Source organism: Mastigoproctus giganteus, chromosome 8 (assembly GCF_048544385.1).
Source record: "Mastigoproctus giganteus isolate SK-2022 chromosome 8, ASM4854438v1, whole genome shotgun sequence".
NCBI classification, from domain to species: Eukaryota; Metazoa; Arthropoda; class Arachnida; order Uropygi; family Thelyphonidae; genus Mastigoproctus; species Mastigoproctus giganteus.
This window is the reverse complement of record NC_143582.1, coordinates 194,002,800-194,018,599: the sequence shown is the minus strand read 5'-3', so window position 1 is coordinate 194,018,599 and position 15,800 is coordinate 194,002,800. Positions and strand designations below refer to the sequence as shown.

Sequence of the window (15,800 nt, the reverse complement as noted above, 5' to 3'; positions counted from 1 at the left end):
GACCCATAAAAAGTCCTCGCGTCATCAACGGGATCCAAACGCAGGTCTTTTCCACCCGGTGTGGGGAGAACGATGACTATACCAACTGGGCTACCTACGAGAACACAAATATGTTGAAACTGATTATTGTGGACTAAGGCCTTTCTTGGACTTTTGTTTCTGATTTTGTATCGATTGGAACGAATTATACAAGAGGGAACCTTTCAAGACAACTAAAATCGAAACCATGAGTGCATTTATTCTATTAAGGAGATAAGAAAGACACCAAGATGGATGAAAGAGGATTTATGGAGCTTAATAAAATAGAAGAAAGATTGAGAGTGATGGGAAATTGAAGGATAGTGAAGATCACGAGGCAAAGGGTTCTTATAAATGATCATCCTTGACTGCTTTCCAAGATGGTCTAGAGCGAAAGTTAAGGGACGAATAGATTGGTCCTTTCTGGAAGTACGAAGGGATGAGCCAAAAAAAATTCAACGCTCTATCGAAAGGTCATATTGCGTGGTAGGAAACAAATGCATTGATTCATAAGTACGAGTATCTCGTATTCTTTAGTGGTGTGGTTTGTATATCAAACTTTTTGCATGAACTGAAGATTCCCCCCTCTCCACACCTTTCTAATTCTCAGAAACGATACTAAAGCGTTCGTATTCTCCACATGTAATTCCGAATAAGGATCTGATGTCAGTCCCTGAAATCTGAAAAAAATATATATTTCTTCAACGTCCCCTGTGGATTTTCTATTACTTCCAAGCGCCAACATTAAAAACAATTAAACTCGCTTCCACGTCCCTGGTGTAGAGTTTTCTTTTTAGTGCTTGGTAGCAAAATCTAATTTGATTCGTTGGTAGAGGGTGGAACAATTCTATACGCGTATAATCCCTAGGGCTAATGTTTGGTGTCACCTTGCTAGCTTCTTTGGTTTCAGATTTGATTACAAAAAGCCCTGGGGTGTTCGCTTCCAGTTTACATTCGAAGGCGTGTAGCTGCCTAATTATAGCAGAGTTGAATTTCCCGAATCTTAAATTTGCTGGAAGTTTAAAAAAGAAAGAAAGGAAGAAAAAAAGCAAAGACGTATCGGCCTGTGATTAAACTTACTCATAATTTAGAAATTCCTAAGATGCGGGCTATAAAATTCGCATTGTTCTTTCAAAATCAACTGTGAAAGGTGAGTTATAACACGGCCATGATTTCTGCTGTAAAAGTTGGTCAACCTTGTAAAGAGTGTCTCGCTAACATCCTCTGGGATTGTTTTCGCTCTCCAAGATCCGCTCTCTATTTCTAGGCCTTGTTTAGAAGTTAGTGCTCGCGTGTGGGGTGATTTATTTTTCTGATCACCATGACAACATCGGGCGAATAGCAAGCAATCGGAAGAGATGTCGGTAAACACTTCCGAAAAGATAATCACATCCACAGATGAAATGGGAGCTTCGGGAAGTTGCGTATAAGTTAAAGCCGTGCCATTCTTTTAAGATTTTCTGTGTAAGGTAGATAATACGCTGTCTAAAACAATTCAGGAACAAATAAAAAACTGTAATATGCCATTTATACACTGCCTACCAATTTATCATACGAGGTGTGTCAATAAAGTTCCCAGACTAGCACTGTTGCGGTCATGTTCCGAGTTTGAAAATAAACGGAGGTGGTATGTTGTAGTTCAAACTTACTTTCCCCAATAGAGTGGTAGAGAGATTGTCCAATAGGCTGTCTGGTTGCAAATTCACCAGCGATTTCCTTTGCTTTTCAATTGTGGCTCCTGCTAAACATGCTCTAACAACAACACCTTTCTGAAAATCGGAAACATCACCCGTCTTTCCCCGTGGCTTAAGAAATCCCAGAAAAGCGTACATTTATGATACCATGTGGCATTTATATTTGCATGGCATATTTTGAATTATCTGTTGACGCCACTTGAAAAAGTTTCTGATTTTTTTGGCCTTAAGTGTATATTGCCACGAGTAACCGGACACCTGCATGTTTTTACCGTCGTCAAAAGACCCCTACAGGCTGTGTTAAAACAGAAAAGGGACTTTCCATACTGTAGTATACAAAGATCAGAATGTCAATGTACTACTGAGTTCCCTGCCACCATTCATCTAGGATCTTGCAAGTTTACTCCAATAGCACCAACAGACTGATTGCTGATATGGCATCCTTTGATGACTCCCCGTCGGATTTGATCCATCTACTGTAATTCGTTGATCTGCTGTCTAATAGAATGAACTCGGTTACTTTTATATCTATTCTTGACTTGGATTGTTCATTTTGATTCAACATGGTTCATTTTTACCAAATCCGAAGAGAGTCAATGTGTTTGGCAATATTTTAGTGCATTTTTTATTTTTCATTTTGTGGATGATTGAGCCAAATCTTGATTGGGACCAAAATATTGGAGTGGATCGACAGATGACAATAATACCCACTACATTGCAAACTGTCAAGTCTTTTAAGTTCAAATATACACATGCGTGGTTCGAATACACATTGAATTCTAAACTTTCACGATGAAGTTTGTTTTTCGTTTAGATTCTTCAGCAGATCTCACCTCTGACTTCTCTAAACTTATGGCATTGTTCATACAGTTTATACTGAAGCACATTTTGGAAAGACAAATATATAAACCAGAAAATAAAAGATTTCGTTCACGGCTCAGTTCAGTTTGAAAGTTTATCGTTATGGGAATACAACTATAAAGAGGTTTGTTTTTATGGAGAAAAGTTTTAGAGAGAAAATATCGTTTGCTCGGCTACTTTCTGTCGGGGGGTTTTTTTGGTCACGTGACATGGGAATTTCTCTTCGAACGAGCTAAATAGTGCAGAGAGTTACTTATTGCAATTGGAGACGTAGAAATGATAATGGTAAATTTTTTATTGGACCAGGACGTGTTGTTCCTCTAGGCGACTTGCAATTACAGAACTAGGAGGAATGTTGCAGACAGTAGCGATCTACGTCTTCAGTGAACGTTACTAACGTTCACACACACTCACATACGAAAGGTGAATTGTAATTTTTCACTACAAACATACTTTTCATCGGATTCATCAACCTAACCACAAATATCTTTTCAAAGTCGCCATTTTTGCATTCTGGCGTTTTGCCAACTGTTTTGGAATGACGTTTCGGTGTTGTGTTTAGTTTTTTTTATTTTGTTTTCTTGTCATACTGAACAAATCCATTAAATGTATGCAAAATCAGCTCTTAAAAAAGAGACAGAGAATAGAAATCGGGATAAAAATCTAATGGCTTGCGCTATTCACAGTTGAACCGGCAGTGACAACCATATAAAAGCACTTAAAGAACAAAACACTTTAGTGTTAGTATTACAAATAGCTCATTGTATACTGCAAGGGTTTTTTCAGAAGAAAAGAACTGTAGAAATTAGTGTAAAAAAACTTTTTAAAAAATAATCTATATTCCCTCCACATTACTTCGCTGCTGTGGAGAAAATCTCATTTTTGTCTTTTTAACTCTATTGTCTTCTCTGTTCGTCCGTCCGTCCGTTCGCATGTAATAACTCGGTTCCTAGTGAATGGATTTTCATGAAATTTTACATTTGGGCCTCATAAAAAAGAATACTATTCCAAATTTAATTAATCAATAGAAATCCGCTGTTTATTATTATTTTTTTTTTTCATGCATATCACATAGGCTACCCATAAGACCTGGATGTTTGTTACTGTTGGAAGAATGAATGGGTAATGTGGCGAATGCTCAGAAACGAATCATGAATTATTACTATTTGCTAACGCGCCTGAAATGTAGCTTACTGAACACCTTAACTAACTTGTTTCCTTTTCTTTTCTTTTTTGGTTTTGTTTCTGACTTCCTTTGACACATTGTGCTTCTTTTTCTTCACGTGTCAGTTGCGTCTTGACGGACGCTGTTATAGTAGTGTGACAACAGTGACCTTGTACGTATACGCAGCCGATGAAGCCACCATGAGTGTTCCTATGTTTAGCCACATCGTTCAACATCCCTTCGGAAGTATTTATAATCGATGCAAGATGTTTAGGTGAAAGGGGTCCAAGGCTTTAGAGTTTGTTGAAATATGCGCATGTCCCGATCAGTTTTAGTTTTCTTTAGCATTTGACAGAAGCAAGAATTCAGAATGTACTCACCAAAAATTTCTTAATTTGGAACACTCACACCACCTCCACATTACCAATAATTCGGATTATTTAGGGGGAGGGGAATCTGAATTATTAGTAATGTGGTGTAGTTCACAAAGCGTGGGTTGTTTTGAAGTGATGCAGTGAAATGGTTCGAATACTTTGATGGATTGATGGTTTCGGGTCGAGTCTGTGCCTTATCTATGAACACGCAAATCTCATTTGGCTCTTGGGGGGTCTTTAGTGAACACGTGGACCTAATTATACCGCTGACAGATTGGTTTTCCTTGAGTAATAACAGTGGGATTAAATTTCCGGTCGTATGGTTAGAGAATAAACACTTCACTTTTCTCTTTCACTTTTAAGGGGGTGAAGAAGGGGGATATTCGAGCGCTTAATGGAAAAGTATGCATTTGCTTTCGATCCTCTGACGGTTCTATAACGCGACAATGATATGACGTCATACTTGACACGTATGACGTCACATTATACAAATATTTTCTTTTTATAGGATGGCTGTCTGACATAGAGGATACACTGCACTCTTAAAAGTATCGGACACCCCGAGTGAAGGTATACAGAAAGGTAGAAGCAGCTATAAAAGTGTCAATAGAGCACCACAGACATCTGTATACACCAAATGTCCTTCGCTTTCCTTATTTTTGTCTCTAAAAGTCTTTAACTGTCTTTAACGCAGTCTAAAAACCAACATCACTTCTCCATTCAAGTGTATTAAATATTTTTCGTTCTTTCAGTCAATAGTATGATATAAAACCAATCTTAATTTTCCATCTGCTTGCAGAGTGTAAGATAATATAAAACATTTGTTTTCTATTGGATTTTGCTTAAGGTTAATTACGTAAAGCTTGTTTCAATACTACGAGAGAAAGACAGATAAGTGAAACGCTTGCAGTCGCTACATTAAAGTAAACATTATTAGCTTTGTGGAAACTGTACACATCCAATCTGAGCCTAAGTCAACAATTAAAACCTTGCTTAGTGCAATTGACAGAATGCAGTTAAGTACCAAGCGACATGATTACGTAACAATACTCTTGTCTGTTTGTTTAACTAAACTTGTAGATTTCCCTAAAAAAAAAAAAAAGTTTATTTTCCCATTACATAAAAACATGTTGAATTTATTGAGGGGAAACGTCCTTGGGGGCATCAAGCCAATAAACCTGATTGGTCACGAAAAAATGAGTAACGGAAGTGACGTCATCAACAGCGGCTTCCTCCAGAGATGTTTCCCATGCTCCCACCACTACTCTGTGCAGAGCATTCACTAGTAGTAGGATTAGAATGCGTGACGCATTTTTCATGACCGGTACGATATCCTTAGGAAGTGGTTAGCGAAATCCAAGCCAATAGCCTATTTAATTGTAGCCATTTGTTGAATAGTATAATTGCAACAATACAAATATTTGCCATATGACTGCAACAATGCAGACATATGTATTGTTGCAGTCAAAAGAAGTTTCACTTCTTTTTGGTACACGCGCAATTTTTTTCTCTTTAAATACTTAGCAATTTAAATTGGTTTTATGTTAAATTCAAGGAATGAATTAATAACTTCGTAAAGATTCAGATGATGTGTCAACAGTTACTCGATGCAATCAGACTGCAATACTGTTGCCAGATCAATTAGATATAGTATAAACAGATGGCAGCCTAAAGAAGAACCTTGTGGGACACCGTGTAATACAGTAAAATTGAATTTTCACTATTAGCAACAGATAAATGATGATTACTATTCAAGAAAGAGAAACATATACCATAAACAGAAATAGGGATGAACAGAGTGAAATTAAGATTTTAATGGTTTTGGCAATAGTGTTGAATACTGTCATGGAGTGGTAACTAATGGGGAAGTTCTACCTCCCTTTTTGATAAAGCGGAAATATATGAGCATGAACCAGATAACAACTACAATGAAGAAAATAGTTGACCAAAATGGTTAGAACAGGAAGAGAAAAAATTACATTTCTTGTAAAAGGAGGTAGCAGGTAGGTGGCATCAGAACAGTAGAATATTGAGCGCTGACATGATTCTGCTGTTGCTCCAATTGCAAAATCCTTCGGTCCTCGCGAGTAGCGCAGTGGATATAAGCACTATCCTTCCCATCCTGGGTGGAAAAGACCTGAACTAGAATATCATCAATGACGCGAAAAAGTTTTATGGGTCTTTTTTAAACGTGGCTAAATTAGTCTATCTTAAGCATGGTTCCTCCCTCCTCCGGAAACTCGAGTTTTTCATCCAGCAAACAGAAAAATCGACCATAGAACGCATGCAATTTATAGGCAAAATATGTACTGCGTACTATGGTGTAAGTAGTTGATGCACCTAAAATTCTACAACAAGAATCCTTTAAAAAATACATATGTTATACTAACAAAATCTGCGTGGTCTATTAATTTTCTCATCCGTTTATGTCTGTTAAATCGACCCTCATAATCATGTTTCAATTTTCCCTCTTAGGTATTTATTATTGCCCTAGCGGTTAGCACAGTGGATATAATTATCGTCTTCTCACACTGGGTGGGAAGCGCCTGGGTTAGAATCCTGTCAGTGACGTGAGGAAATTTTATGGCTTTTTCACAACGTAGCTGAGTTAGTTGGTCTCAGTCGAGAGTCGCATGGTTATCCCCTCCTGAAAACTTGAGTTTTTCGTCTAGCAAACAACTAACAGACCGAAGAATACACGAAATTACAGATTATATACTAACGCCTCATATTCTTATTTGCTTCGGCGCTCAATTCACACACCTCGTTAGGTATTACAATTAACCCACACGTGGGGACAATTGTAACGATGATTTTTGAAAAAATCATTGTTACATTATAACAATTTTACCAAAACAAGTTTTTGATTCTTCTTAACAAAAGAATAATTGCTTTCATAAATTTCATCAGTATTTCATTATAAATAGCTTTAATACAAAATTAAAAGCCAAAAAATGTTACAAAAGACCTCAACTTACATCGGATGCTAACTTAATGTCCCAATACGTTTGGTAATATAGTGTACAATAAAGATCACCAGCGCTTTCTGACGTACAAAAAACAAAACGGTAATTTTGTTTGAATACACGTTTAAATATTGCAAGTCAACTCCAATTAAGATCTAAATGTCCCGTAATCCTACAGAAAAATGTTAAACCTTCGTTAGAGACAACAAATTCTTTATTAAATCAGAAAAGTTACCTCCCAAAGATGGAAACACAAAAAACCCGAAATCATCTTCCTTCCTACAGAGCTAACTAATCAATATAATTAGGCATTAAGTTACCGCATTTTTCAAAATATATTAATGAAAGATTTTAATTACATAAGACATAATTAAAGTTAATGTAATAGAAAGAAATTTTCAAACTTTTCAATTTTTTGTTGCTTTCTAAGGGGTTGATAAAACGAATGAAACTTTGGCATGGATGGACACCAAACGAAATAATTAATTGCATCTTAGGGATTTTATTACTTTAATTAATGATTTACAAGCGGTAGCAAAGGTCCTCGTGGGTAGCATAGTTGGTAGGATCACCGTCCTCCCCACAGCAGCTGGAAAAAGACCTGAGTTCGAGTCCCCTCGATGACGTGAGGAATTTTTATTGGTCTTTTTCACAACGTGGATGAGCTAATCGGTCTCAAGCAAGGGCGGCATGGTTTTCTCTCCCTCAAACTCGGGTTTTTCATCCAGCAAACAGAAAATCGACCACAGAAAACACATGCGCAATTTACAGACAGTATACACGGAGCGATATGGCCTTAGTTGCTAATGCTCCTAAAGATTTTGTCCGGAAAAGACTGTCATTTGGATACAGTGCTTTTTAGTTGAAATAACATCATATATCTTTCTTTCGACAGTGTCATTAATTCTGCCTGAATCAAGCTCATCCATAGAGTTTTTATGAAGACCAACATCAATTATAGCTGTGGACTGTAATATATCATATAATGTCATCATTTACTACGAAAACTCTTCGCTTTGGAACTTTATCAAGAAATTTCGACTGACAAAATTGTAAAAATAGATATTCTCCATTTTTATTTATCCCTTTCTGCATTCTTACAGATTCTCCGAAGAATTCTTGCTTAAAAGAATACCATAAGTGTCGTTTTGTTTTGTTTTTTAATAATACAAGTGGAAAAGAACCTCCAGATTACTTTTTATTTCAAAGTTTGTATCTGATCTTCCCATCGCAAGGGAAAACAAGGGAAATGAAAAGATTGGGAGAGAACTCGTTGTGTATGTGTGCAGATTTCAAATCAAGAAGTCAAGCCATGAGCGTATCCCTCTAAGAAATAAGTTTGAGTCCTGCACTATTGATTTTCTGTCATCTAAAAGCAGGCGGCCATAAACTGCAAGTCAATAGATTAGGGTGAATATCAGGAAAAAGATGTGACGTGTCTAAAAGAATTTCCCAACCAACAACCAACTTATTTTATTTGCCATTAAATTAAAGATTTAATTTATAAACTCAATCTATGCTTATCTTAAATATTGTCTTAGATAAAAGTATTTCTAGTTATTTTCCTCTGAAATTATCTTTCTTTTCGCGATCGTAATATAATATACATTTAATAATTTATTATTTTTATTTCAATATGATGTCGGATAATGTGACACTAGATGGAGCTGGTGTTGCTGTTTATTATGCTGCTGTGTATTTCATGTTCTGGTGAAATCAAAAGTTTTTATCTTTAATGAATGGACTCACATAGAAATTAAAAGGTTTAATTTCTAAACTCAATGAAGTAATTAGATATTTGGCGTACTATGCTTATCTTAAATATTGTCTTGATAAAAGTATTTCCAGTTATTTTTCTCTGAAATTATCTTTCTTTTCGCGATCGTAATATAAAAAATATACATTTAATAATTTATTATTTTTATTTCAATATGATGTCGGATAATGTGCCACTAGATGGAGCTAGTGTTGCTGTTTATTATGCTGCTTTGTATTCCTTGTTCTGGTGAAATCAAAAGTTTTTATCTTTAATGAATGGACTCACATAGAAATTAAAAGGCTTAATTTCTAAACTCAATAAAGTAATTAGATGTTTGACGTACTATGCTTATCTTAAATATTGTCTTGATAAAAGTATTTCCAGTTATTTTCCTCTGAAATTATCTTTCTTTTCGCGATCGTAATATAATATATTTAATAATTTATTATTTTTATTTCAATATGCTGTCGGCTAATGTGACACTAGATGGAGCTGGTGTGGCTGTTTATTATGCTGCTTTGTATTACTTGTGTTGGTGAAATCAAAAGTTTTTATTTTTAGTCAATGGACTCACATAAATCCCAGACACATTGAAAGTAGGGAGGGGAAGAGACAAACAATACAAATTTACGCCCTAAGAAACATTTTAGTGCTTAACATCAGAAATTTTATGCGATCCTTCCAGTCACTGTTGGTGAATGGAAACATTAACTTTAGCACAAGAGTAAAATTTTATTATTAAATCGATTGTTCTTGTCACATCTCCTGCAAGATCGAATAACTGGTGGGGGACAATGTAGCGCACGATCTGCTTTCTGTCGTAGTAGTGGAGTGCGAACAAAAGGGGTCAAGTACGTCCTTTAAGTTGAAGTTTCTTTGTGTTAGTGCAAGCACTACGTAGAGAAGATTACATCAATCAAACTGAAGAACCCCTGAACGTGTAGTTGATGTCTTGTGGGGTGGAACGAACGATTCCTTTTTATGACATGGAACCATTGCTGATACAAGGATGTCACCGTTTGATCACTTGCAATTAATCATAAATTTATTGCTTGCCTATTTGGTACTAGAATTAGTTACCGAAACGAGTATAATCTTGATCTCCATCTTTCTAGTTATATGAGATATCAAACAATATCTTACTTAAGAAATATTCACTATTGTCATTTGCAAAAACAATTGAACTGATTCGACTCTTATTTTCCGATCTAAATCCCAGTGACTTCTATTTGTTTTCAAAAATACAAAAGCACCGATAAGGATCTAGAAATATTTTGGTAACCAAGATTATTTATCGAAAATGTTACTGTATAATTACAGCTATAAATGCTACACTGTAACATTTTAAATTTAAAGACGATAAACATGTAAAAATAAATTCTAGAAAAAAATACAACGACAGGCCGAACTTTCTTTTTAAAAATTCCGAACATCCTTTTCGCAAATGTCAAAAAGAAAGAAAAACAAGCCCTATATTTAAAACGTTGACACTGATGAATGGATTAGAGGTCGATTTTTTCTGAGTTCTCCATTTTTATTTCGTACAGATCTAGTATCGAATTTAACAAGGACAAATGATAAAAGAAGTAAAAATATCTATTTTTTGGGTATCGCAAATGCATCCATTGTAAGCGGATCTAGTACCGGACTAAACTATTGACGCAATTTTTATCATTAAAGCGTCCGAAGTATTTCAGATTGAATACTTTGTAAGCATATTTCATCAATTCGCTAGCTGGAATTTCAGTTTTTGAACTATTTATTTGTACCATGGAACGTTAGAACCTAATACGAAGCTAAGAAACTGGCAAATGTGGCTAGGTCTGCAACTGGACTAGCAGATCAGCTGAGGATCTTTTTCATGTCGCCCAAGACAGAGAGAAGTACAGCGTGGTGATCGCCAACCTCCAATAGGAGACGGCATCAAAACAAGAAGAATTTGTACCAAACTTACTATTAGGATCTTACCTTAGTTCTCAAACTTCGGAAAACTTCTTCACAAAGAACCATGCTAACTATTAGTCATATTCAAGAATATCCAACGAGATTTCGTAACCGCTTACTACTGGATAATTTAGGTTATGTAATCTAATGTAAGTTAATACCGTATTGACAATAATGGATATGAGCTAGTGGTCCCGTTTATCTGCATATGCGTCCAACCAAACTCATTACTTTAACACGTTACTCATTCTTTATGCGTATACTGCTTTAGTGTCTTAAAAAAATCCACTTACCTTTGTGTTTCATCCGTGCACTACGCTGACACTTCTTTCAACCGTATTCTCTTGACCCAAGGTCATAATAAAGGAATAAACGCCGATCCCAGTCTTCATGTGGAGCGATAATAAATCCAAATAGAAGAAATAAAAGTCCTACAACTCACAACCTCCTTTCGATGCTAAGCAAATCCATCCTTCGCATCTTTCCATAGGTGCCGTACGTTTTGTAGTGAGAATTTTAATGACCAATACAAGGAGCGTGTTCTCGGCTCCTGCAACATCCACTACACATCCTGGGAACGTAGAGAGAGAACGGACGCATCTCTCTTTCTCTCTGTCTATCCCGCTCGCTCTCTCACTCTTTCTCTCTCGCTCTCTCTCTTTCTCACTCTTCGGTTTGCACACTTCACTCGCCACCTAGCGGGATGAAATTCTGTCTCTTTAAATCTTTTAAAGGGTGATAAAGATGAAGTGTGCTACTTTGTCACGTGTGTGTCTCTGTTAGTAAAGACTAAATGAGGAAAATCCCTTTTTTTTTGTGAGGTGGAGGGTTGTTTGAGAAAAATTACTGAGATGATGTTAGCTTTAATCGAAGCGGCAGGGGAATGTAAGGCAGCGGACGATGAAATTCTAATTTGACATGCTTCATTGGATCGATGAAGACATTAAATGATAAAGATTATGCTTCAGACGTTAACTTAAAGATGAAAAGGATGGTGTTTCTACGAAATTCGAAAGTTTAATTTATAATTACATTGTCTATACAAGGAGAGTTTTCTTTTATCTACCTGTGATTGACGTCCACTACGCGAATTTTGTTTTTCAGAGGAAGAAATGGTTATTTTAATGGTCTTTTATAAAAAAAAAATAAAAAATAAACTTTTAAATTACCTTTACATTTTTTTAAATCTCTTAATCGTAAATCTCCTATTAATTCACATATTTAAAATATGTAAATTGAAATATTTATTAAAATATCTTTTAATTAAAGGTATTTTTAATAAGAAATATTTCTTAAATACCACGTAAATTACATACTTTTAAAAATATGTATAATGTACAAATATTCCGATAGAAAAACTTTTATATTTTTTAAATAATTTTTAAAAAATCTCTTATAACTTAGATCCACGAATAAGAGATTTCGAACTGTCAGTACCATAATTTGCATAATAACGGTACATAAAAAAATGTAAACCGTAATATTTTTTTATCTTTTACCACAAAAATAAAAAAAAATAAATAATTATTATTCAGTTTAAAAGCATTGCTTGTTTTAAAATATAGGTGGAAAACTTGTGTAAAAACACCCAGAAGGAATGTTACTAAAAAAGGTTTTCCATCTATATTTTTTCTCCTCGCAAAACTGACAAACCAATCTTTAGAACGCACTTATGAAAACAATTATGAATTCGTAAGATACTCTGCGACACAGGGCAACAATTAAAAATAAGCAGAATAAAAACATCTTACTCGTTGGTCAGAGTTGAAATTTTAGTAAATTCAAATAAGTGTAGACACCATAGGCGAATGAAGTTTTCCAGTCAAAGTACATCATGCCATTAGAAATCGAAATCTCTACTGATAATCGAGGATGCGGTACTTTTACGGTTCTTGTTGTTTCTTTCTTGGATTGGAATTCACAAGAGCTGACTGGATGTGACAGATGGTGGCAAAAACTTTTCATCCTAAGATCGATTAGCTATCAACCAAAAAAGACTGACAACATTACTGAAATTGTCGAGAACCAGTCGACGCTTCGAGAAGTGTCGGTTTAATTTGGCGTGGAAATTACGTCTCCAGTAGAATAAACGAAGAAATTCTTTCAGTCGTTCTTTCACTCCCTCTCTCTGTATCTATTTCAACGTAGTTTTTTTTTTTTTTTTTTTTTATTCAACAGCCGGAAGCAAGCATTCTACATGCCTTTCGAACGGAGGAAAAATTTCTTATTTGATCGATGGCAGATACTTTCTATGTCCTGGAGGTAACCAGCAGTTTCTTTGACATTAACAACCCAGTTTCGAAGTTATTTCGGCAATAGAATAAAAAATATGCATCGTAAACATCAGTTATAGTGTTATAAATTATGAATTTTTTTTTCAACGATTTAATATAAGCGGTAAAACAGCCTATGCAGGGGAGAAATAAATACATTAATTAAAATAATTAATTCATATTTTCCCTTGTCCTATTTGGATTTAAAATATTTATTTACAGTATTTGGAAACTGCGTTAACTGCCTGTAAAATATGGCGCACTTATGAAATGTGCATCAATTTGAATTTTAAATCACGTGACTATCTTGTAAATTTCCTTCACGTGTCAGCACGTAATAATAGACTGCATTGTGGTAGTTAATTGTTGTTTGCTCGAGAGATTACGTCACATCCCGCGAGTTTCCTTTAATGTTCATTTCACACAAGCTTTCCAGAGATTTAAATTTCGTGTTTTTGATTTTAATAAACTTTAGTAATTGCGATAAATAATCTAATTTATTATTCGTTGCTAAAAAATATTTTTTAGGCATTTATTTCGATGTTAAACATCGATATAAACACAGAATTCGATAGTAACATATTAGTTATAAGATATCGCGCAATTCCATCACTTAGAATGACACTTACTGCCACCTGCCGGGGAAAAGAGAAATTTACTTAGATCTTGAATTATTCCGTTTTTTAAATGAAAAATGATATTAAAGATTAACAATTTAATTATATTCTCATACATATTGCTGCATAAAAAATTATAGTTACCGAAAAATATTAGAATTCGATATATTTTAAATTTCTTCTTCGGATTTTAGCGGCGGTCTCAAAATTTCGTTATATAAAAAAATAATATTTCAATATTAGCATTTGAGGAAAAATTATCTGTAGATGTTCCAAATAAATCAATTCATTTGCATATCATTTTTTTTTTTAGGAAGCTTATGACCCAGATTTCATTCCTCTGGAATAATTGGAAATTTTGATTCATTTCACAGACTGCCAAATTCTAAATGGTTATTTGCAGACACAAGAAGGATAAGGTAGTATTTTGAATTTCCGCCAAGGTAACTAAGGCCATGGGACGTCAATATATTACCGAAATTTCCTGTATTCTATATCAACAAGGTATTGTGGAATGAAAAACTCGAGTTTCCCAGAAACTAAGCAACTTTGGTTCCAATCCCTACTCAATAAGATCAACTATCTATGATCGCTAGTGAAGATGCATCTAACCATTTCTTCTGACAGAATTTAAATCTAGACCTCTCTTAGAATGACAACTTGTAAAAGCTGGTAGGACAAACAGAAGAGGATAAATACCTCTTAGATACTCATGGTACATGTGACACGTATGTTAAGCTGGTATTTATTTATGTTATTCCAATTAAGTTCCAGGACTAATGTAAAAAAAAAAAGAACAAAAAGGAGCTCAAAGTAGTTTTATTTTAATTCAAAATAAACCCACTTGATTGAATGCATTTATTAGTGAAGGAGTTCAAAGAAATGATCTTCAGTTGTGCCGACCGGACTAGCCAGGTGGGTAAAGTGCCTGCCTGGCAACCCAAAGGTAAGTGTAAGTGTGTGTTGTTGTCTTACGGCACCAGGGGTTTCCCCCATCTCCGCGTTGCTTTCATTGTGGTGAACCAGTTCACTGGAAAATGCCAGAGATTTAAAAGTGTGTGGGAATTGTTCATGTGTTCATGTGCATATTGTGTTCTGTACCGTTGTTCATCTGGTCATTTAGCCGTTGGACCACTATTGAGGCCCAACGTTGTCCCACTTACGCCCCGTGGAGGCAGACCAGAAACTCAGTAGCTGTAGATTCACTCTGGCAGGTCCTGCCTGCCGCTTAATTTCCTGGGATTTCGGCGGCTAGGACCTTAAAAAAATAAATAAATAAAAAAATTAAAAAAAATACTAATAAATAAATAATAATAATAAATAATAATAAAAACAAATAAATAAAATAAAAAATTTAAAAAAATAAAAATAAATAAATAAATAAAATAAAAAATATATAAAAATAAAATAAATAAAGAAAGGAAAAATATGAATAAGTGAAAAATCTGCGCTATCGTAGGGGTAATATCGCTTTGGTTTGTTAGGCCGAGTTTTGGGCGTAAGGTAATTTTATCATGTTAAGTTTTTGATGTGGGACTTTCGCTATGATAAAGGTAGAGAGGGGAGGAAGACTGGAGATTGGGGGGAAAAGACAGAAATATGGGGCCAATAGAGTAGATAGCCCCAGTTTTCAGTGGGGCATGCCCATGCCCACCAGAGTAGAAGTTTGGGGGTGGAGGAGAGGAAACAAAAAACGTCCCCCCCCAAGGAATGGGAATAATAGGTGAAGAGGGCTAGGGTGTCCTCTTCAAATCGCCATCAGGCTGTTTGCAGCTGTGCTGCGTTTAGTCTGTTCTCTACTGTCTGTGCTGCATTCTGTTCTGTTTTGTCACACATGGGGCGAGCCCCTTCCTTGCTTTTCTTTTCCGTGTGATCAGCACTCTTCTTGTCCAAGTACTGGTCCTCTGCGGGGTTTCAGTTTTCTGTCACATTTGGCGCGATTTTTGTCAATCTCTGTGTACGTTGCTGTAGATAGCTATTAGTGTTTTTCTCCTGGTGAATAGGTCTTGCGCATACTGGGAGAGTGCCCTATATTCATCCTCAGTGTCCAGGAAGTGGTGCTCCAGTCCTTTTGGGAAGTATCTCAACCTTGTTATTAGTAGCCCTCTGAGGTCTTCATAGTGTTCACA

General features: G+C 35.5%; 1 protein-coding gene across 1 annotated transcript in view; it reads right to left on the bottom strand.

The window, feature by feature from the left end:
- The window catches only part of Trpgamma (Transient receptor potential cation channel gamma), a 173,561-nt gene extending 162,163 nt beyond the window's left edge, over positions 1 to 11,398 (bottom strand). Inside the window, exon 1 of the mRNA XM_090380001.1 lies at positions 11,075 to 11,398. The gene's annotated coding sequence lies outside the window, so the exon portion shown is untranslated. The remainder of the gene's footprint in view (positions 1 to 11,074) is intronic.
- Positions 11,399 to 15,800: the final 4,402 nt, after the last annotated feature.